Raw genomic sequence first — 24,171 nt, 5'->3', positions numbered from 1 at the left:
GCATGTACAGTAATCCCTACTCGATCGCCGGGGATGCGTTCCAGAACCCCCCGCAAAAGGTGAAAATCTGCGAAGTAGAAACTATATATTTATATGGTTATTTTTATATTGTCATGCTTGGGTCACAGATTTGCACAGAAACACAGGATGTTGTAGAGAGACAGGAACTTTATTCACACTGCAAACAAACATTTGTCTCTTTTTCAAAAGTTTAAACTGTGTTCCATGACAAGACAGAGATGACAGTTCCATCTCACAATTAAAAGAGTGCAAACATATCTTCCTCTTCAAAGGAGTGCGCATCAGAGAGAGAGAGAGAAAAAAGCAAACAGTCAAAAATCAATAGGGCTGTTTGGCTTTTAAGTATGCGAAGCACCGCCGGACAAAGCAGCTGCAAGGAAGGGAGTAATGTGAAGGTAGTCTTTCAGCATTTTTTAGAGGAGCGTCCATATCCTCTAGGCCAGTGTGCGAACAGCCCCTCTGCTCACACCCCCTCCGTCAGGAGCAGAGAATGTCAGAGTGAGAGAGACAGAGAAAAACAAACAATCAAAAATCAATACGTGCCTTTCGAGCTTTTAAGTATGCGAAGCACCGTGTGGGAAGCATGTCGCTTGACAAAGCAGCTGCATGGAAGGGAGCAATGTGAAGATAATCTTTCAGCATTTTTAGACAAGCGTCCATATCATCTAGGGGTGCGAACAGCCCCCCTGCTCACACCCCCTCCGTCAGGAGCAGAGAATGTCAGAGTAAGAGAGACAGAGAGAGAGAGAGAGAGAAAAGCAAACAATCAAAAATCAATACGTGCTGTTTGATCTTTCAAGTATGCGAAGCACCGTGCGGGAAGCATATCGCTTGACAAAGCAGCCACATGTAAGCCCAGCAAGGAAGGGAGCAATGTGAAGGTAATCTTTCAGCGTTTTTTGACGAGCGGCTGTATCCTCTAGGGGTGCGAACAGCCCCCGTGCTCACAATATATTTGAGGAGTTTTATTTAATATGTAATATGCGCTCTGGTTGGGTAGCTTCTCAGCCATCTGCCAATAGCATCCCTTGTATGAAATCAATTGGGCAAACCAACTGAGGAAGCATGTACCAGAAATTAAAAGACCCATTGTCCGCAGAAATCCGCGAACCAGCAAAAAATCCGTGATATATATTTAAATATGCTTACATATAAAATCCGCGATAGAGTGAAGCCGCGAAAGTCGAAGCGCGATAGAGCGAGGGATTACTGTATAAGGAGGCCTAAGGTACACACCCTTTATTATTTTGGTTGCCTTTTGTTACGTTCTGATGATACTTTTCACCTTCCCTTGTATACTTACAGTCATCCCTCACCTATCGCGGGGGTTACGTTCCAGAGCCCCCCGCGATAGGTGAAAATCCGCGAAGTAGCGACCTATATTTATTTTATTATTTATACATATTTTAAGGCTTTATAAACCCTTCCCACACTCTTATAAACCTTTCTCACTCTCTTGTTAACCTTTCCCACACTCTTATAAACACTTCCTATGCTCTTAAACACTTTCTACATTCTTAAACACCGCAGACCAACACTGCACACTGCACGCAGCGATCAGACGTCGATGTGTCTGCACTCGCTTTGTGAAGGGGGGCAGCTGAACTCACGCTGAGCAGAAATGGACTTTGTACTGCTTCTGCCAAAAAGTCTGTTTGTCGCTCTGCGCTTTCGGAAGGAGGAGGAGGAGTGGGGGTGTGGGGGTGTGAAGGCTGAACGCACGTTCGCTCAAACCCCCCTCCCCGGAGGCACAGTACGCTCCTGCCACTTCGCGTTGTCAAGGGGGTGGGGAGCTGAATGAACGCTAAGGAGAAGTGGACTTTGTGCTGGCTTTGTGCTGCTTGTCGCTCTGCGTGTCAATAATTTAAAAGCCTGTACAGCACCTATTTTCCTGTCTCACTGTCTTGTCTTGCGTGAAGTTAAAATGTTTTATAATAGTGAGATGTTACTCATATCCTTAGCCTGACATCCACATATCATATGTGTTAACAAAGTGTGTTTTATAAGTTTACATGTGTTTAAAGCATGTGGGATGGGTATTTTAAGGCTTAAACTATAAAAACGTTTTATATGGTCTTTCTATATCGCAGATTTTCTCCTGTTGCTGATGGGTCTGGAACATAACTTCCGCGATAGGCGGGCAATCACTTGTATTTAAAAACCCGCGAAGTTGTGAATCCGCGAAAAGTGAACCGCGAAGTAGCGAGGGATTACTGTATTTATGTGTAATAAATTACTCTTCCTAATTGGAACAAAATATATATTTTAGCTAGCTAGCTAGCTAGCTAGCTAGCTAGATAGATAGATAGATAGATAGATAGATAGATAGATAGATAGATAGATAGATAGATAGATAGATAGATAGATAGATAGATAGATAGATAGATAGATAGATAGATAGTCATTTTTAAATAATATATTACACAAAATATTTTTTTTTCCTTTGGTCCAATATACACATCAAAAACAGTCATTCATAATAATAAGTCTTCAACAATTACAACAATACCCCCTAAGCATGGTATGATACATTTATTAACAATAAAAATACATTTTAACAAATCTTGCCATGATACACTATTATCCATATACTTTTCAACAATATATTCATATAGCAATAACTACCACAGTTAAAAGCACTGCAGCACTTGTTATATGATTCAATATTTTATATAGTTATTAATTTTGTAAATGTATATATTATTACTATGTAATAAAATATAATATAGATACTATATTAAAATGCATTTATGCTTTGTGAAAAATACATTTTAATACACTAAAATGGCAAGAATTCATACGTTTAAAAATATATAACTTATTTAAAGATCTGTATTTTATAACATATTTCATTTCCATAAGGGGTGACATTGTACAGTGTTTACAATATCTGAATATCTTTTGCTGAATGGAATTCCAGGAAAAACGAGGCCCCTAAATTGGGTATGGACATACTGTGTTGCCCTTCATTTACTCTCGTGTTTTCGCCATTTTGTCCATTAGCTGTATTAAACAGCATTGCTTGTAAGTAGTATAAATGGAAGATGTTTGTAATTGCTTCTTGGCAGGAAAGAAAACTGTTTAGTTATGCTTGAATAATATGCCTTAAATGAACTACATATGTTATGGTAAATTACATTAAATTATGTTGGAATTTATCCAAATTGCTAACTTTAAAAATGAATTACAAAATTTTGCAGTATAAAAGTAATACAGGTAACTCACTGAAAACATTGCTACTCTTGTGTAAATTTGATTATAAAAGTGAATGTACTCCTATCCCAGGTTCAGTTATTCATAGTTGCTTATACCAGGACACCAGAAGAACCTTTGTAGATGTTAGGATTAGGATTGTTATACTGTATTTTGTTAACTTTCAGTGCCTACCACACCAGTACTCCACCTCCTTCAGTTCCGATTGTACATATTTTACACTCTAATCATTCATATATTCACTCTCAACTGTTACTGAGTCACTGCCAACAGGAGTTCTACACTTGCCTATTCAAACTTTGTGTAAGTTGAACATCATGTATCTCAAAAACAGAAGGAAAAGTAATATTAGCCTATTCTTTTGTTCTATGCCAACAGGTCTTTATCAAAGGAGTGGCACTTCATAGCAGTGACATAACAAAGGACTGACATCAATACCGTATTAAAGGAGTGACATTTTATTGGAGTGACATAACGATGGAGTGACAAATTACACACAACTGAAAGTACGCTCACCAAAAAAATCGTTGTCGCCTCACCTACCACTTGGATGGTTGGTTGGATGGTTGTCACTCCTTTGAAATTTATATCTGAGGTTTCACTGTTGAGGGGTGAATTCTGTTTTGTTAAGTTCATTGTATGTAATGTTATTTTCATCCAATAAAATAAAAAAAAAAATACTTGTTGGAAGAATATGTGTGTGTATCTTCTGAAATCCAGAGAATGGTAATGACTTTCAAGGGAACTGAATATTTTTGTAAGGCACATTTTACCATTTTTATCAAGTAACTAAAATTATATTAATTAAGACTTAAACCTTGATTTAGAAATGTGTATTTGCTAGGGTTGCCAGATTAGAAAATTAGAAATATGGGACACTTCTTAAAATCTTTCTCTATATTACTATATATATATAAATTTATACATGCCCCCTACACACCCAGACCAATATATTACATAAAAGTAGAGACATAAGTTAAAAACATAAAGCAAGGATTTTAATGGGTTATGAGGAAAACAAAAGTAAAATCATTTGAAAATTATTTAATACAAGCTAAAAAAAATCTGTAAAAGTGAAATCTTTTGAAAATATTTATTTAATACAGACGACAGGGAAATATTATTATTTAATACAGGCAGTTAGAAAAAAAGTGGGCCATGGCAAGTAGTAACAACACCCTTTGTTGACAGTCACTGTATGTTGTAATGCTGTTACAGAACTACACAGCAGCGCGGCTGGAGAGCAAAACAGCAACTGAATAAGTTGCAAACAGGCAGTAAACACTAGTTTCCTCGTTACATTTGGGTTATTTTCATCAAGAGAATCTGAGAAAAGAAAGTATAATTACTTATAAAGTTACAACTAAGTGCTGTAAGAAGGTAGTAAAAATATATTTTTATTACGAAATTTGAAAATGAACTAAATACGGGACATTTGGGTGTCCCAGAAAGGTCAGTATGGGACGGGGACAAAATGATCAAATATGGGACATGTCCTGTATATAAGGGACGTCTGGCAATCTTAGTATTTGCTTTATTTAAGAACAACTGGTTTAGAAAGAATATTTGTTTCTGTTTGTTTATTTCATACTTTATTACTCCTAGGATCAGTTGCAGTTTGCTATCAGCAATGATCCCATGCTGATCTGGTCTTAGTATGTATTTGTGGTAACAAAACTATCTTTCAGGTTTAGTGCTGTTGCAGTGTGCCCCTAGCAGCAGACAAAGGCTAAAACTAAGTGTGCGTCTTGGAGTTGGAGAATGGGAACAAAGCTGCGTATGAACTTAAACCACCTCATGAGCAGGTTTAAAGGACTTAGTATGGTGGGTAATGTTACAAAATGAATTCCACATGCATCACACAGATTTGTACAGACATAAACAAGCAGAAACAGACAAGCAATGTATGGAAATTTTATATCATGTAATATAAGAAAAATGAAAAATACAGATGAATATACATCACTGTCAAAGGCATAGTCAATAGACTCTGATAAAATCTGAGAGTCACCACAGAAGCTGCACCTCCACTGGCCCTTATTATTGTTTTGACCTTTGGGGGTCAGCCATTGTGCAGCACCCCTGGAGCAATTTCCAGGTTAAGAGCCTGGCTCAAAGGCCCAAATGAGTAGGATCCCTTCTGGCAATAGGGGGACTTGAACTGGCAGCCTTCCAGACACCAGGACAGATTCAAAGCCACAGAGCCACCACTCTACATACAACTCTTGTTGTATAGTCATTATCTTATGCCCTGTAATTGCCTTTTTTGTATCCTACTTTCATCTACTGTACTTGCATATATTTTTTGGTGTGTAATACTGCATGACCTCCCATTCAGAAAGTGCACATTGAAAAATGCTGCCAGTTCCTTCCATGCTGTGTTCCTTCAGAATGACACATAGGTATCTTTGAAGGTGTCCTCTGGATAGGATATGGGGTCTTTCACAATATGTATCATATAGAGCTTGTGCGCTACACTGAATTTTGCACTGCAATGAGGCATTCTTTACAAATATTCACCAGCCTGTAGGTATTTTAAACACTTAAGTGACTGTTGGATTGATTAGTTTATTAGGAAAAGCTGGATGCATAATGGAGGACAAATATCAGCTCTGCTGTATTATCTATTTAACTGAAAAATGAAATACACAGAGATGATTATGCTTCAGATATGAGAGTAATTACACAACTCTCATCGTCTTTACTTTTTGTATAGGAATTGCAGGGCCTTTTCAAAAGATCGAAGTGAATAACATTTACAATTACGACAAAGACACTCTTTTTGATTCAATGTAGCTTAACAATTGCAGTTATTTTTTTATTCAGTTTATGTGAGGATGTACTTTTTTAATGTAAAATAAAATAAAATTAGAGGAATGTGCAGCGGCACATAGATAATGACCAGTTGAGCAAACTGAGGAGAAACAAGAGGCTAAAACAAGAATATCTTTCCATTAGATGAACCTGAATTTGCTCCGCTGCTCACTGTGACAGTACATAGACCTGAGGACCACCTGCTCTTTGTTCTGCACTACATAGTTTGGTACTGAACCTCTGCTAGTACAGTGCTATCTCAGGTACACCCTTCTGTTTATTATTATTGAAACATTCTGTTTTCATTTTCACTTATTTTGGGTTCAAGAACAGTTTATGAGAACCCCGAAAGTAGCATCATTCTAATGAGGGTCTTTTGTTTATCACATGCTTTATATAAGACTAGCTAAGTTACCTGCTGTTCTCCAGGTGAGAAAGTGGAAACATGGAAAAGGCATTATAAATTAAATATTGCCAAATTTCATTACCCTTAAACTTATTGCAATTATTACAAACTATTGCATACACTGGAAAACGTCTTTGCATACAGTATTCTTAGTGTTTCATTCATTCTGCTTTAAAGAACTTCAAATTGTAATTCTAAGCATGGAGACAATGGCTTGAAGCCATAACAAGAATTGTAAGCAAAATGTCAGATTAAAGAAAAAGTTAAATCATAATGAATAGGAATCAAAGTTGGCTAAATATCACATCACTATGTCAAACTGTGTGTCACAGTATTTCTGTTGATAGATTATACATTAGTATTCCTTTCTACTTGTTTTGACCCTGAGCCACCACCATTGACTTCTGGGATAAAAAAAAATCTGATATATGGTGAGAAGTACCTACTGTAAGTGGCAAATTTTCAACTCTGTTGCTTGAAAAACAGCTGTGCATAAAGAAAAAAACAAAGATTTAGCTTCGTAGACAAGGTCATGTCACATGTTGGCAACTTAGTGAACATTTGCAGCAACAACGAATGCAGGTTAGTAACACATTTTACAGATCACATCCATTGACATATCACAATCCAAATGAAAGTACTAAAACAAATTGTGTAAAATCATATGTAAACCATACACAACCACCACGAGATTCACACATTTTGTTTATAAAAGAAACCCAAGTAAACACCTTAAAAATGAATACATCAGTTTAAATAATTAGCAGAGATTCAAGATTAAGGTAAATAGCAGTGGTCTGCATGCAAGCAGATATTTCATTTACAAATACATCATGGCATTTCCCTGTGTAGAAATATTCTGATATGCTATAAATATTTGTTCAGCTTTTCATTATCATTCACAGCAGTCTACAAGTAATCATGTATTATTGTACAAAAGCCAGTGACGCTAGTCTGAAACACAGCATCTAATGTTATTTTCTGTTGCTCTTTACTTCAAAAGTGTGTAATACAGGATGAGCATTAAAATAAAGTGGTAGCGATTGCAGTATTTTATTTATAACACTCACAAGCTAAACTCTGCTTTACTGAAAAATTACAAAATTACAGAACTTCAATTTCATGTATAAACAGTACCAGATGGCAAAATAACCCAGTGGGGCTGCCTCCTGTTCTAAGACATTTATAACGGTTTGTGTAACTGTGAAACCAGTCCACATTGTACAATAATTACAGGCATAATTGATTACACAGTCAACTCTTTCTCTTGTAGTTCTCGTGAAATCAAATAAATTCATTCAAACACAATTCAGGTGCATGGTCTTAACTATCTGAAATCAATTCAGATCAACCAATTGTAATATAACCTCTTTAGTTTCATGTTCTCGTATATTATGACCTATTCTTTGTGTGTGCTGACATTCTGTTCTAATTACGTAAGTGCTTTGGTATTAGTTAATATTTCTTTTTTCAGAGTTTCAAGGAGCCATGCATTAATCTGGAATCTCTCAGAAGTACCCAGTTAAGAAGAACAAATGAACTGGTGCCCACTTTGTTTGGATATTTCTGCCTCGCCAACTGGCTGTTTAGAGCTTCCATCTAAAGTCAATATTATTTTGCATTATACAATGCATATTTATCTATATTTAATAAATAAATAAGTAAATATGGAATTTTGAAAAAATAAAAAAAAACCTAAGTAATGCTGTGTTGCATAATTTTCTTACTTTCTTATTTCTGTTACATTTAAAATGTATTGTTACTTGGCAATGACAACTAACCCTACATGAAAAAAGCTTTGTTTTTTTTTAGCATTGTCACTATGATCTATAAATGATTCTACAGCTGCTACTACTTGTTGAAGCAGCACATTTTCTACTGTTCTTTTTTTCTCAGGAGAGAATGTTTCAAATAAATTGATTCAATACTGTTGCTGCTATTGAATATAATGAAAAGCCCATTGGAAGCCATACTCGACAGGTTCATCAATCAAATCCTTCTTACTATATTTGTTATGTTTTCTTTCTGGGTCTAAATTACTGTTTATTGTTAAAACTAATCTGTTGCAAGCAGTTTTGAGGAGGTAAGAAGAGAGAGTTCTTCAGGGGTGATACTGGAAGACACAGCAGATTTTCTTCAACGATACCAAATGATGAATAGCTTGTTAAACCTTATTTAAGAAGTGCTCGAAAAAGTAAGCAAAATATACCTTTACAGCCAAACGTAGTGAGGCAGCAGGTGCCTTGTCACATTTTCCCAAATAAATTGATGATTGCCCTGTCCACTGAGGCTGCTAATTGTGTTTTCTTTTAGCAGGTAGTTTTTGTCAGGGCATATCAGTCTTACATGACATCTGTAAAATGACAGTTTTTCTTTGCGCATGTCCTTATTTCAAGGACTCTTTTCTAAGCAGAAGGTGCTTTTACTCCCATGGTGTTTTTCAGCATTGATAAATCATCCCTTTCATTTTGTACAATTTACTTTCAAGGTTTTCACTTTTTTTTTTACTTTTATGTGTATACTTTTGAAAACAAATAAAAGTGAAATTTCTAGTAATACTAGCTGTTTCATCCAGCTTTGTCTGAAAGAGTGATAACATGTATGTTACATGAGTAAAATAAATAAAAAGCAGATCTGACACTTTTGACTTCCTTACTGCAGCAGAAAGATATATTTTTTATTATTATTATTTGGCATCAAGTGCTCCTGAGTGTATTAAGTTCTTGTGCAATTTTACTGAAATTTGAAATTTTAGAGAAACGAAAGTTATCTCAATAGTTCAGTAATAATATTGAAATGTTATACACCATATAGAATGTACCACAGTTATACCGGACTGTTCTGTTATCAATGAGACAGAAAAAGACTTAAAAAAAGAAAATGTCTAGGACATACAGGCTTGATCAAAATAATGTGCAAAGGCCATAAGCTAAAAGTCTCTGTCATAAATCCTAATCACAGAGTGTTTCGGAAACTAGAAAAATACCAATCAATAAGAAATGCACACAACACTCTTAGAAATCTAAACTCAAATAAAACGATACCTTACATGATGTCAGTGGCTGTGTGCCGTGATGAATAATAATAACTTTACTTAATAAAATTTTATTTATATTGTACCTTATCATACATTTACGTGCAACTCAAGGTGCTTTCCACAGAGTAATCAACAAAAACAATAAACATATATCATAGTTACCTTGATATTATCATTGATTAATATTACAATAACTTGTAATAAATGTAAGTAAACTAAATTAAAAATCAACCTGGGCATTATTAAACAAAATTTAAACACTAAAGAGCAAAACAAACCACTCTTATCAGAAGCATGTTCATATTGTTTTCTAATTAAAAGCCTTATACATAAAGATGGCAAGAGAACAACCAAAACCAATTTATATACCATATATACTCGTGTATAAGTCAGGTCTTGAAACCCGAAAAATTGATCATAAAATCGACTTATACACCCGTTCAAAAATGTGACACTTAATTTATTTATTTATTTTACATCTTCTTGCTTCCTCCAATTTCGCACCAGTTTCTCAGACATATCGAAGTTTGTTGCAGCAGCGCAGTTACCAATTTCTTTCGCCACTTCAATGAATTTTAATTTAAAACCAGTTTCATATTACCTTCTGATCGAACACTCCATCGTATATATGGCATGCTCTTACAATAAAGGTGTATGAGGGTGTGAGAAACAAAAAACACAAAACAGCGCAAATGTCACTTTGGAATAGTTCGGTTATTACCATGTGGTTATGTAGGCACAATACATAGACAAATAAAGGCAGTGTGCTCCATGGTTACTCTCTCAGGTGGGTGTTAGCATATCATAATCTCTTGGACCAATAGCAATGAGACCTGTGCCACATGACGACAGTCCTCCAATTCTGAAACCACCAGAGGATTGGACCTTAGACGAACCAGATGAAAAAATTGCAGGGTACTGACAGTGACATTGACCCGGATTTTGAACCATGCTCATCAGGCGATCCACATCTGATAACACAGTCCGAATTGAACGATTTGGTCAGAGATTTGGGTCTGTCAAAAGCAAAATCCGAGCTGCTGGGTTCGAGACTGCAGGAATGGTGTTTGCTGTCACCAGGTATGAAAATTTCTGTGTGTCAAGGCGGATATCAAGATATAACCAATTAGTAAAAAATCAAAATGTCGACAGTCTCTGTTTCTTTTGTGACAGTGAAGGAGTGTTCTCGGCCTTGAGTTGTGAGCACAACCCGGAAGAGTGGCGTCTCTAAAGCCTGAAAGCTGTTCTGCTACACAATGGCAACATTTATCCTTCAGTACCTGTTGACTATGCAGCACACATGAAAGAAATGTATGAGAATATGTAACTGTTGCTGAAGCATGCCCAGTATAGCAGGTACAACTGGAATATCTGTGGAGATCTTAAAGTCATTGCTCTTTTACAAAGAGTGCAGCTCGGCTATACAAAGTGCTGTTGTTTCATCTGTGAATGCGACAGCCGTGCCAAAGAGTCGCACTATTCTCGACAGAACTGGCCATTCAATAAAAAGTTATTTCCAGGACAGAAAAATGTGGCACGTGAATCGCTTGTCGACCCGGAAAAGATATTTTTGCCTCCTTTTCACATAAAACTTGGACTCATGAAGAATTTCGTGAAAGCACTGAACAAGGAAGGCGAAGGTTTTCGTTATTTAAGACAGATGTTCCCAAGAATAACTGACGCCAAGATCAAAGAGGGCATTGTTTTTGGGCACCAGATCAGACATGTTATGAGTGACAAGTGGTTTGAAGATCTGTTAGTTGGGCCAGAAAAAATTGCCTGGAAAGCCATCAAAGACATTGTTGACAATTTTCTGGGTAATTACAGAGCCCCAAACTATATTCAGCTGGTAGACAAACTTCTCAAAGTATACAAGACAATGAAGTGCAACATGTCACTCAAGATCCATTTCCTCCACTCACACTTGGACTTCTTCCCCGCAAATCTCCGTGCTGTCAGTGACGAGCACGGTGAAAGGTTTCACCAGGACATTGCTACGATGGAGAAACGATACCAGGGCAACTGGAATCTGTCAATGCTTGCTGAGTACTGTTGGGCACTGCAACGTGATGCACCAGACACTGCATACAAAAAAAAATCAGGAAAAAAACACTTTTAATTCTGTTGAATTATGTTTCGCTTATGCAAAACATAAACGTGACTAAATACGTTACTGTCAGTAAACATATAAATGTCTATTTCTCAGAGTTCCAATGTGATGCAGTACAACCAAAACTAGATTTGTGCATACCCAGTAGGTACCTGTCACAATCAGCAATATGTTTCAAAAAAATTATTGTGCAGTGTAATTAGTGGACAACATTAAATTGAGTTTGTTGGTGATTGGTATTCCTTGAAACCAATGAGAAATTTTTGAGAACTAAATTCCACGAGATGGAGAAAAATCTCTTAGCCACACTGACTTAATTTATTGTGAGTGATATGATGCCTTATACAGCATTGCATGTGATGTAGACACTTCTTTGCAACCAGGGGGCAGAGTGAGAAAATATACAAAGGATGGGAAGCAAGGACAAAAGAGATTGGAACCTCATAAGCTTTAAAGATGGATTTAAGTTGTAAGTAAAAGAAAAAGGAAGATCAAGGGGCATAAAAACACGATTTTAGAGACTGGAATGTTCAAAGGCCCGATTCATCAAATATTTCATCCAGTGTATGAATACATTTACTAGACCAGGGCTGGAAGGTAAATGGGACTATCTCCAGTATGCAGGGCCAGGTTCTGAAAAATAGAAGTGTGTATGCCAGGCTGGTCAAAACACAAGATGCCTCTCCATCATAAGCCATATAAAACCTAACATTTTATTAGCCTGTATTCATAGTTAGACTACACTGGAAATTACTAAAAAGTTTTGTAGAAGTAGGTGTTTTTTACATGATGCTCGAATAAAAAGACAGACTTTATAAATATTATATATACAGATATTATAAATATTTGAGGCACTCTTTAAGTAGCCTCACTGACTCAGAATAATACTAAGGAAATGAAAAATTGTCTTTATTGAAAAAATAAAGAATACAGTGAGGAATATACAAAGCCAAATAGAAAGCTTAAAACTAAATAAACAAAACAGCTACTGTCACTCTTGGACAATATGCACAGGTTTGGAATCCTGTCTGCCTGTTGTGGTGGTTTACCCAATTGCCCATTTCCAAGTACCAGAAAACACACTCTTGTCATTAATCCAAAACCCTGTTGAACGGTCATTCTGACTGCCAACTAACTAATCAATAAACTTCAACAGCTATAATGCTCTTCCCATTAAAAAAAACTTTCTTCTCTTTCAAGCATACTAACCTTTGACATCCAGGGGGACAATTACCTTCTTCCACCCAGGCTAACCATGACTCTCACACTGTAACTATTAAAGCAATCTACAGCTAGGGGACGTAATGTCCCCTGACAGTGTCTTCCTTCTGATTCTGACAGAATGACATATTGTATGTCATCATAGGTGATGCTAGAAACTCATTTTACCTGATGGCTGTATATTATACATCCCTATATGTCCTCTTCTCATTTTCCAGCCCATCTTTCATTCTGCAGATATATATTGCACTACTTGAGTTACACTATCCCTTGCCAAGCTAAAAGATTTTGGAGAACCTAACTTTTCATCAACTTTGTAAAATGTTAGAGGTGGAGATCCAACCAAATCCTAATCGAGTGTATTAGTTAAATATAAGAAAATGGTCTCACTACTAATTTTACCAACCATTGATGATCAGAAGGCTTCTGGAGCTCTGCAAATACAAAACATTCTCTATTTTGTCTATAGCATATTTTGTCATTGACACTGCACACAAGAACATTCACATTCATTAATTCACTGAGGAAGCATATCCTGCCAGAGGAAGTTTTTCAAAATGCTCGTGTTATAAGTCTGGAAAAAAAAGAAAAGGAAAAATAGCAAGAGAGACAAGTCCACAGATTTTCCTCAAGATTCGGCTTCTATTTTAGTTTAAAATCAAAACGATTGACTCTTGTTTTGCTATGTTTTTATTTTTTTCTTTTGTATTTCTGTTTTTCATGTTTGTTTTTACACTGTTAATTTAGTTAATTCTAGTATGCTATTATATCTTTGATTAGCCGAATGCTACTGTAATTTTGTGGTTTTTGAAACAAAATTAAATAAAATGGTATCAAATCTCAATCCAGACTTTTTTATATGTAGCTTCTTTTTGGTGGAATGAGCTGCCCACCTCAATCCAAACTGCTGACTCATTCAATGTGTTTAAGAAGCGATTGAAAAGCTTACTGATCTGTGAATATCTGTCAAATTCTTAATGGATGTTTCTTCCCTATGTGGAAACCTGTCACATTGTTAACTGATGTTTTTTGTTAAGCTAGCTTTTATAGCTCTTTAGTTGTGGGGATCAACTTTTGTAACCTGTCTTGCTACATTTGTTTAAAGCAGTCTCTAGAATGATGTTACTTTCCTTGTAATTCACTTTGAATAAAAACATCTGCTAAGCAAATAAATGTAAATGTAAATATAAAATAAGTAACTATTCTAATCTTCTGTCCAAATGTATGGAAATGTAAGTATGATCAACTTGCACTTATTATTGCCTAGTTTTATAGGTTACAGTATAAAACACGTTAATGTAGGCTGTAATGTAGGCTATAGCAGGTAACTTACAATTAATTAAACAACAACGTAACATGTATGCTTTGACGGATGACTGAGTGAAATATAAGGAATCAAACAATTCCACTCTGTGTCATCTGCTCTTTAGTCGCTCAGATATAGGTAGCAATTGCACCGTGCTGTTTCAGGTCAGATATCCCACTGTGGCAGACAGAAAAAGTTCAACAGCAAACATATTCATCACCAGGGGGCAGGGCTGACCCACTGAAATTGTTTTCTCAGACCTAAACCTCAACAGCTTCTTATGTTTCACGAGCAGACTTGCATTAGAAGACAAAACATCATGTAGAGTCATGTTCTAGAATTCCACCAATGTGTGTCAATGTGTGAATGCAGCAATATTGGCAACAAATAAACTGATGTGCAATCTCACAAATGAAACTCATTCAGTTTGCTTATAGAACTGGTTTGATTTTAATTGGTCTCATGTTATTAGCTTTAGCTGTTATTTATCGAGTTAGCTTTGAAGAGATAGTGTATATATGATACAATGTCTACAAAAATTCAGGACAAGTCACGTCCCTTATTGATTCAATAGAGTACTCAGCATTTTACAATCCTGTATTATAAAGAATATGTGGCAACTCTACTGATGTGTGTGGATGACTGTCATTATCAAGAAACAACATAGGAAACAATCAAGTGCCAGTGACCCACTACTACTAATATCAATAGACATGACACATTTGGTGCTGTTTTTTAAATAACACGTGAAGCACAGTCAAATTACCTGGATTAAATTAACGTCTTTAAGGGTTGCGTTAAAAAAATGTGTTAATCTCAAATGTTAACATCAATTAATTAACAGCTCTAGTAATTAATAATTGTTTGGCAGATAAAGGTAAGAGAGGCTTTAAAGTGACTTTGGGTAAAATGTAATCTATTCAACACTATAATAACAACAAGACAATAATTGGTGAACATAGTGTCACACATGTGCGCATGGGAAACAGCTGAAGGGCCTAAACACTTGTAATTCTACGCCAGGCCAGGGGGCGGCGGAGTGTACTGACTATCTCTCTCAGTCCCTTGCGGACCTTTCCCGGGAAATCCCGCCTCTTGCCGGCCCCAAGGATGACACCACTTCCAGACACCAGGATGCCACTCCCAGTTCCTGCAACGATGACGTCATTTCCTTTCCAGGCCTTTAAAACTGCCATCTTGCCTTAACACAGGCAGTTCTGTTTTGGACTTCGAACTATACAGATCCATCCATCCATCCACTTTCTAACCCACTGAATCCAAACACAGGGTCACGGGGAGGACACACACAAACACACCCACACACCAAGCACACACTAGGGCCAATTCAGTATCACCAATCCACCTAACCTGCATGTTTTTGGACTGTGTACCTAAAAAGAGCAATTTGCAGCATAATATACGGGTGGCTGCCCCAAACCTTTCTGATGTTTCCGACTCATTCTTATGACAGTGGCGTAGTCGGCAGAATTCAGCATTCCCAGAAGAAACCAGGAAGGAACCATGAAAGTACTCAGGTAGGAGAGTACCGGGTCCATGTTTCCGGGTGGGTGGTGTGCTCAGCGGTCCGGAGTGGCACAGTGCAGGCTTCGCTCCCACCAAGGGACAACGAACCCCTAGTCCTACACAGGGAGAATGTGGAGGAGACCCACCGACGTGGGTTGGTTCCTGGGGGGGAAACGAAAAGGGCTTACTATGTTCTCTCAGAGGAGAGGACTGGGCCGTCCGTTGGGACCAAGGTCCTAGAGACAGATGGGCTATCCCCAGACCAGCAGGTAAAAACCCTACAGACTTGGGAATATGATCCCGAGAGATCAACCCGGGAGCAGGCTTATGCTCTCTGGGAACGAGTAGCTCAATGGCTGAGACCATTTGAGGTAAATACTAGACAAATTGTGCAGCAAGTTGCCTGCTTTATCTTACTTCAAAGTCTTCCCAATACCTTTGCCCAGCCCGTCTGAGGAGACTTCCATACCATGGACGAGCTAATAGCTCAAATAAGACCTATCCCAGCCTCACAATCTGTGAGAGCAGAACAGTCCTCTAGTGGACTCCGTAGGACTCCCTTCCATATAACCCGAAGCCTGTCCCGATGTCCTCGGGGCGCGGGGTGGGCCGCTCGCGCGGGAGCGCGGAGGGATGCGGGTGGAAGGAGGGACGACGGTTGTGTGCACTTACGAACCCCCTGGCTACTGGTTCTATGAGAGTGGTAATACTCAATGGCCTTAAAGTTACAGCATTTCTGGATTCCGGCAGCAGCATCTCTGTTGTTGATTGTTGTTATGTACTACCGTGACAGAGATCAAGGAAAAAGACCAGTATCCGGTCAAAACCGCCCTGTGTGTCATCAGCTTTGAGGGAGTGGTAAAAAAGTTCTCCGTAGCGGTTCACCCACACCCACCTTTTCCTGTGATACTAGGGCGAGACTGGTCTGACAGTAAATGGCGGTGTACTGATATCCACTCCTCATAACTCTGTAGACCTAGTCATAGAAGGAACAAACCCGTCTCAGGCTGTTTCCACCACGTGTAACCTGCCGGAGGAATGAGATACGTAAGACTCCGAGGAGGACGGGGAGGTTCCTGGGCCGTCGCACGTAAACACGTCATCAACCTGGGCCTTGACGAGCCGGGAGGACTCCCCGCCCCTTGAGGTCAGTCCGGACCCTCTCTCCGACTTACAACTTCAATTCAATGAAACACCGGCGTCTTTCAGGAGAGAACAATGGAATGACGACTCGCTGAAATTAGCTAAAAATGCAGTAGTGCTTGTCAATGGCCAACGCACTCATCTGCCCATGCCTCGCGGCCCTCACTTTATACTTGACAACGATCTGTTATATCGAGTAGCTGATCATGAGGGCGGAGTGCGGAAGTTGCTGCTAATCCCACGAACCTACCAGCGGCAGGTTTGTGAGTTGGCACACGCCCACCTCCTGGGAGGCCATCTAGGCACCGAAAAAACTTTAGAGCGGATTAAGCTCAGATTTTATTGGCCGGGAATAAATGAGGAGGTTCTCCGTTTTTGCATTTCTTGTCCAGAATGTCAATTACGGCAAATTCCTAGGAGGGACCCCGCTCCTCTCATTCCCCTTCCCCTGATTGATGTTCCCTTTGAGCGTATTGGGGTCGATATAGTAGGACCCTTGGAGCTCTCGGCCCGAGGACATAAATATATATTAGTCCTCGTAGATTATGCTACCCGATATCCAGAAGCAGTTCCGTTGCGCTCTGCCACTACTAAAGCTATCACACGGGAACCAGTGGGTGTATTTGCACGTGTCGGGATCCCTAAAGAAATCCTTACGGATCAAGGGACGCCCTTTACCTCTGCAACGTTCAAGGAAACGGCCAAGTTACTCAAAATAAAGCACTTAAGGACCGCAGTGTATCATCCTCAAACCGATGGTCTTGTCGAGAGGTTCAATCAAACTCTCAAGCAAATGCTGCGCAAGGTGGTCAGCGGGGACGGGAGGAACTGGGATCAGCTCCTCCCCCTCATACTCTTTGCTTATCAGGAAGTCCCTCAAGCCTCTACGGGGTTCTCCCCTTTTGAACTGTTGTATGGACGACAACCCCGAGGGTTATTGGATGTATTAAAAGAAGGATGGGCAGGAGAGGCTCTTCCCTCTGTCAATATATTAGAGTATATCGCGCAGTTACGCGATCGATTCGGGAAAATCCGAACTATTTTAAAGAGTCACATGGAAGACGTGCAAGCAGCACAGGCCCACTAATATGATCGTGGCACGGTGCTCCAGGAGTTCCAACTGGGGGATCACGTCATGGTGTTGGTCCCTACCTCGCATTCGAAGTTGCTTGCCCATTGGCAAGGCCCGTATGAAGTTAAGGAGAGGAAAGGGCTCGTCGATTATTTGGTGAAACAACCCAATCATCGGCCGAGCGAGCAGGTGTATCATGTCAACTTGCTGAAGCCATGGAAGGAGAGGGACCCTGATCCCTCCTCTGCTCAGCCCCGCTCTTTCTTTGCTCAGAGTGATAGCCTTAACTTCGGTCCTGACTTGAATGCTAAACAGAGACAGGAACTTGAGACAGCAATCTTGTCCGTTCTGGAGGTAGTGAGTGAGCAACCCGGAAGGACCTCTCTGATTGCACATGACATCGTGACAGAACCCGGAGTTGTCGTACGAGAACGCCCATATCATCTTCCTGAAGCAAAGAGGGCAGAAGTGGAGCTTGAGATCAAGCGCATGCTGGAGCTAGGTGTGATTGAGGAAAGTTATAGTCCCTGGTCCAGTCCAATTGTCCTTGTTGGTAAGCCCGACGGAAGTTGGAGGTTTTGCAACGACTTCCGTCGGCTGAATCAAGTCTCCCAATTTGACGCCTATCCAATGCCTCGCATGGACGACCTCCTCGAGAGACTTGGACAAGCGAAGTTTTTGACCACACTTGACATGACAAACGGGTACTGGCAGGTTCCTTTAACGGACTCCGCGAAGGCTAAGACCACGTTTAGCACCCCTAGTGGGCACTGGCAATACATGGTCCTCCCATTCAGGTTACATGGGGCACCGGCAACTTTTCAGCGTCTGGTGGACAGAGTGCTCCGGCCCCATAACACGTTTAGTGCTGCCTATTTGGATGACGTTGTCATCTATTCCAGCACATGGAGAGATCACGTACGGCAGGTGGAAACGGTATTGCGGACACCGGGCTTCAAATTAACCCAAAGAAATGTTTCTTTGGGTTAAAAGAAGCTAAGTATTTGGGCTACCTGGTGGGTCGTGGTGCCGTAAAACCACAGTTGTCCAAAATTAATGCCATATTACACTGGCCCCGTCCGAATACCAAGTGACAAGTGCAGGCTTTTCTCGGGTTAGCGGGGTACTACCGCCGGTTTGTACCCCGGTTCTCCGAAAGAGCAGCACCCTTGACAGACCTTACAAAGAAGAGGGCCCTAAACCACGTGGTATGGACTAACAAGACTGCCGCTGCATTTTGTGACCTGAAACAGGCCCTTACATCAGCACCCATATTGAAAGCCCCAGACTTTACACTCCCTTTCATACTCCAGACGGACGCTTCGGACACAGGCCTGGGGGCCGTGCTGAGCCAAAGTGTCAATGGTGTTGAACACCCCGTCATGTACCTGAGCCGGAAACTGTTGGATCGGGAGACCAGGTATGCCACAGTGGAACGGGAGCCTCTTGCAATAAAATGGGCGATTACGCAGTTGAGGTACTACCTCTTGGGCCATGAATTTACTCTGGTGACGGACCATGCGCCCCTCCAGTGGATGGCCCTTCACAAGGAGTCAAATCCGCGGGTCACTAGGTGGTTTCTTGACCTTCAACCATATAAGTTCTCGCTTATTCACCGGAAGTGCCAATGCCAATGCGGATGCTCTCTCTCGAGTCCACGACTTCTCGGACAGGTCTGCCCGACCCAGTGGGTCTGGGCTAAGTGGGGGGGCCTTGTCACACACGTGCGCATGGGAAACAGCTGAAGAGCCTAAACACTTGTAATTCTACGCCAGGCCAGGGGGTGGCGGTGTGTACTGACTATCTCTCTCAGTCCCTTGCAGACCTTTCCTGGGAAATCCCGCCTCTTGCCGGCCCCAAGGATGACGTCACTTCCGGACACCAGGACGCCACTCCCAGTTCCTGCAACGATGACGTCATTTCCTTTCCAGGCCTTTAAAACTGCCATCTTGCCTTAACACAGGCAGTTCTGTTTTGTTTCTCCGAACTATACAGATCGTGTACCTAAAAAGAGCAATTTGCAGCCGAGGACAATATACGGGTGGCTGCCCCAAACCTTTTTGATGTTTCCGACTCATTCTTATGACAATAGGTAAAAGAAAATGTTATCACAGGACTCAGTTAAATATAGAGCCCCACGTGCTTGCTCCTAACCTAACATTTGGCTTGAAACTAACAAATAAATGAGAATATGTGGTGCGTAAAGCCACAGAAACACCCCCACTTAAATATCCAAGCCATCTGGGCAGCAGAAGAAATTTGTCCCTGCTACATATAGGACCTGGAGCCTGTAAAGAAAGATGCTATAAAGATAGAGATACTGTAAGTAAAGATGCTAATGCAGACATTGGTGTAATGCATTCTATTCAACCATTTTAAAGACCAGTAGTCTGTCCGTACAATAAATTCTCTCTTCAATAAATATTACTTTAAGCTGTCTTAAGCCCACTTTATATCAGGGCATTTTTTTCAATTACTAAATAAATTAATTATCTGGGGAACAATTTCCTGCTTATATAGAATACAGGGTGTCATGATTCCCCTTCCCTCTACACAAGACCAGCTCCAAAGTTGCCATCTGAAGCATCAGTCTAAACAAAAAAGGGTAAAATAAAATTAAGGAATTTTAAAACTGGCTTGTTGGGTAAAGTATTTTGTAGTAAAAATTAAAAGATACCTCATATTCTGGAGAGCAATTAACTTGATTATGTTATGTTTATACAACAACTTGGTAAGAAGTGTATTGTTCTTTGAAAATTCAGAAACAAATTCTCTATACCACCTGAGCCATCCCAGGAATAACCAAACTTATGTTTAAGTTTTAGGGCTAGACTCGTTTCTGATGGCTTCTACCCTCTCTACCTGTGGTTTTAATGACCATCTCCAAAAATCATATACTAGATATCGAACTTAATTTTACCTATAACACATGTGGAAGAATTTACCAAAATCCCTACACTTAAAAACCTTTCAAAAATATATTTAAAATGACATAGTATCACTATTAAGAAAGTAGTCAGACCCTTTCACTTTTTCATATTTTGCTATGTGACACTAGAAATCTTTGCTATGACACTAGAAATCTGTCTCAGGTGCATCCCATTGTATTGGTCATCATTGAGATGTTTCTACACCTTGTTTGGAGTCCAACTCTGTTCAGTTCAGTTAATTGCACATGATTAGTAAAGGCACACATCAACAACGCAAATCTGGTCCCTTCCAATTGGGGTATACATTGTGATGCTCACTGTGCTCCATACTCAGCTCTGAAAGGAATTCTATACACACATGAATTCAAACTCAGGCATGCATACCCCTGGATGGACAAGCTTCGACACTCTTCACTCTCTCCTCTAAATATTCCTCAGTTCATTTTTTGGGATGTCTAACTCTCTTAAAGATCACTGACAATCAATCAATCAATCGATCAACCTTTCTTATTGCCTTTCTCCTGCCTTTAATTCAGCAGCTGCAAACTAGTGCTGGACTGTTGTCTCCTTCTGCCCAAAGAAGTACATAGGCCCTGTAGTATTCCAAGTCCAACACTTGCCTCAAGTATGCATACTTGTGCAGTTGCATAGCCATCTTTTTACCAGAGTCCTATTCATGCAGTCTTACATGCCAAAAGTAACTGCCCTATAACTATTTTCAAAAGAAGTACAGCTATAAACATTAACATTATAACAAAAATAAATTAACCCTGTAACACGGTTGGTCACATACTCCAGGCTGGAATCACTGCCAAAATGTCTCTCATTATATACTGTAAGTCCTCTACATACAAACCTTCAAGTTACAAACTTTCAAAGATGCGAACGTGCATGTCCAATAAATTAAAAAATATTTAAATAGATGAAAAATGTAAAATTGCAGTATAACTTCATACTTTGTGGCAGCGCATAAGTTAGTTTGTGTGATGCTAGGCAGAGCACAAAACCCACGCTATTATTGTTTACATCTTTAGTCACATGTATACATCCTCTACAAGTGGTTATGCTTTTGGCTGTATCTCTGTTTACGTTGAGTTAACACATTTTATTTCAACCCCATGATGTCTGGAATAAGCATGTTCAACAAGGACATGGGGACACAGTTGGAAACTTGTTAAGGTTAAGTTCTTCTTCACTCAGAGAACCACATTAACATGCCATACAAAACCAAGTAGTGTGGTGGAGTACTTAGGCACAATAGGGTCCTTCCATCAGATCTCGTGAACATCTTATTCTTGTCGACTTGTGATAATTAACTCTAATTGACATAAATGCAGGGGTCTACAACCTTATTTCCCCTGAGAGCTACTTTTACAAAATGAAAATGGCCAAGAGCTACTCATGTTTTCTAACATTTATTCTCATAGCTTATTTCAACCCAAACAAACTGAATAAGCTTGTTTTGCCTGAACATTTACAAAATGTTGGTGTCCACAACTCATATTTTGCATTAAGACATCACAAACAAAATATTTAGTTCAACTTTAAATGCATTTTGTACGTCTGTATGCATTTTCTAGTGTATCTGACACTATTGAATTAAAACATGAATGGTGTCAAAACATAACAATGCAATTACAAATACGCAGATATTACTTATTCATTTGTCATTTTGTTACATGTCTCTGTTTCACTTCACAAGAGTATTTACATGTCCAGTTGCATGTGTGATGTGTTTTTTAGTTAGTGAGATGACTGGCACTGCATGGTGTCAACAAGAGAGGTGTATGGTGGAGTATAGCCACTTAGGTTCACTCTTATGGAGTCATTTAAATGTTCATCTTTTTCTGAAATTTGATTTCATGACATTCATGTCAGAAAAGGCGGAGTCACAGAGGTATGTAGACCCAAACAAAGCAGACATTTTCAGAGCTGCTTGGTGAAGATTCTTATAGTTATCTGGCTCTACTAAGCTCTAGAAATGCTGAGAATGCTGTTGAGACTTTAACTGTACATTATTTTAAAGGTTTACTAATATATAAAATCCAATGTCTGTCTGTTTGTTTTTCATGAGAGAACTACTTAACAGATTTAGATTGGGTTTTTTTCTATAATTTGCTTGAACATTCCGGTTGATTTTGCGACATCTCTCATTTCACTATGTATCATATTTGGCTTGCGGTACAGATTTATTTGCACGAATCCGAGAAAAAGGCAGCAGGCCGAGGAGAGAGGCCTTCCTCACTCACTCACCAGCTTCGGGGCGTGTTCCTTAACTCTGCTTAGCTAGCGAACAAGAGAACTTTGAAACTGAATTCAACTTTGTTTGATATTTAAAATAAAGTGTTACTTAGGTCTTGATGAGTTTGAGTCCGTATATTTTCTTAAGTGTATGCCACATTGAAAAGGTAGATTGCAATTCAGATTGTGGATTGTGAAATGAATTTTTAGAAAGATTGCCCACCCCTAATTTGACTAATCAAGTTTTCAAATTTATGTAGGATTCATTAACCCTTTGGCGAGCTATTTGGAAATGGGTTGCAAGCTACCAGTAGCTCGCTAGCGACAAAAACCTGCAGCCACATTGGGTCCCCAGGACCAAGTTTGGGAAGTACTGCTCTAGAGGCTCAAAAGGTGGTGAGAGATTTTTGAAGTCTCTGCTCATAGCTCATGCCAAGAATTGTTGCAAAGGTCCAAAGTGGTTAAATATTGTTCTGGTCCCAGCCGATCTATTAGTTCATCCAACTTGGCATATAATATGGATAAAAATCAGATAGTACATTAATTTTAGAAAAATGCACACAGAATCTAATTTCACCATTCTTTGGCACCAACATTACAGGTCTACAGCATTCACTTTGGAAGTTCTCGATTATTTTAAGCTCCAAAGTGTTCAGGAGTTCTTCCCAAAACACCACTTGGAGTCATGCTGGGACCCTGCTGGAAAAGTTAATTGAGTAGTATGTTGAATTAATGGAATTTGCCCAGGCCACTTACCAAACAGATGATCTGGAACTAATTCCAAAATATTTTTCTGCTGAATACTTGAGAGATGTTTTAAAATGTATACTATTCTGGACCTTCTCCTTCATCTATTACCCTGAAAACTAAAAACTGAGTTTATGCCATTCCTTTACAATGTTAATATGGCATATTTGTTTCTTTTCTTTACCTATCAGGAATCAAGGTCTCATATGTACAGTATTTGGCCATCTTTGGACTATAACCTCACAAAGTCCATGCATCTAGCCAGTAAAGTCTTTCTTACAAGTAGATAGCAATTTCAAAACTTTCTAGCCAGGATAATGAGTGTGGTTATGTTTGAGATGCAAATGAGCCAAATTTTCCTGGACCTGAAAAAGAATGATAGTTAA

This window comes from Erpetoichthys calabaricus, chromosome 12 (genome assembly GCF_900747795.2).
Source record: "Erpetoichthys calabaricus chromosome 12, fErpCal1.3, whole genome shotgun sequence".
Lineage (NCBI taxonomy): Eukaryota > Metazoa > Chordata > Cladistia > Polypteriformes > Polypteridae > Erpetoichthys > Erpetoichthys calabaricus.
Note: the sequence above shows the minus strand (reverse complement) of the source record.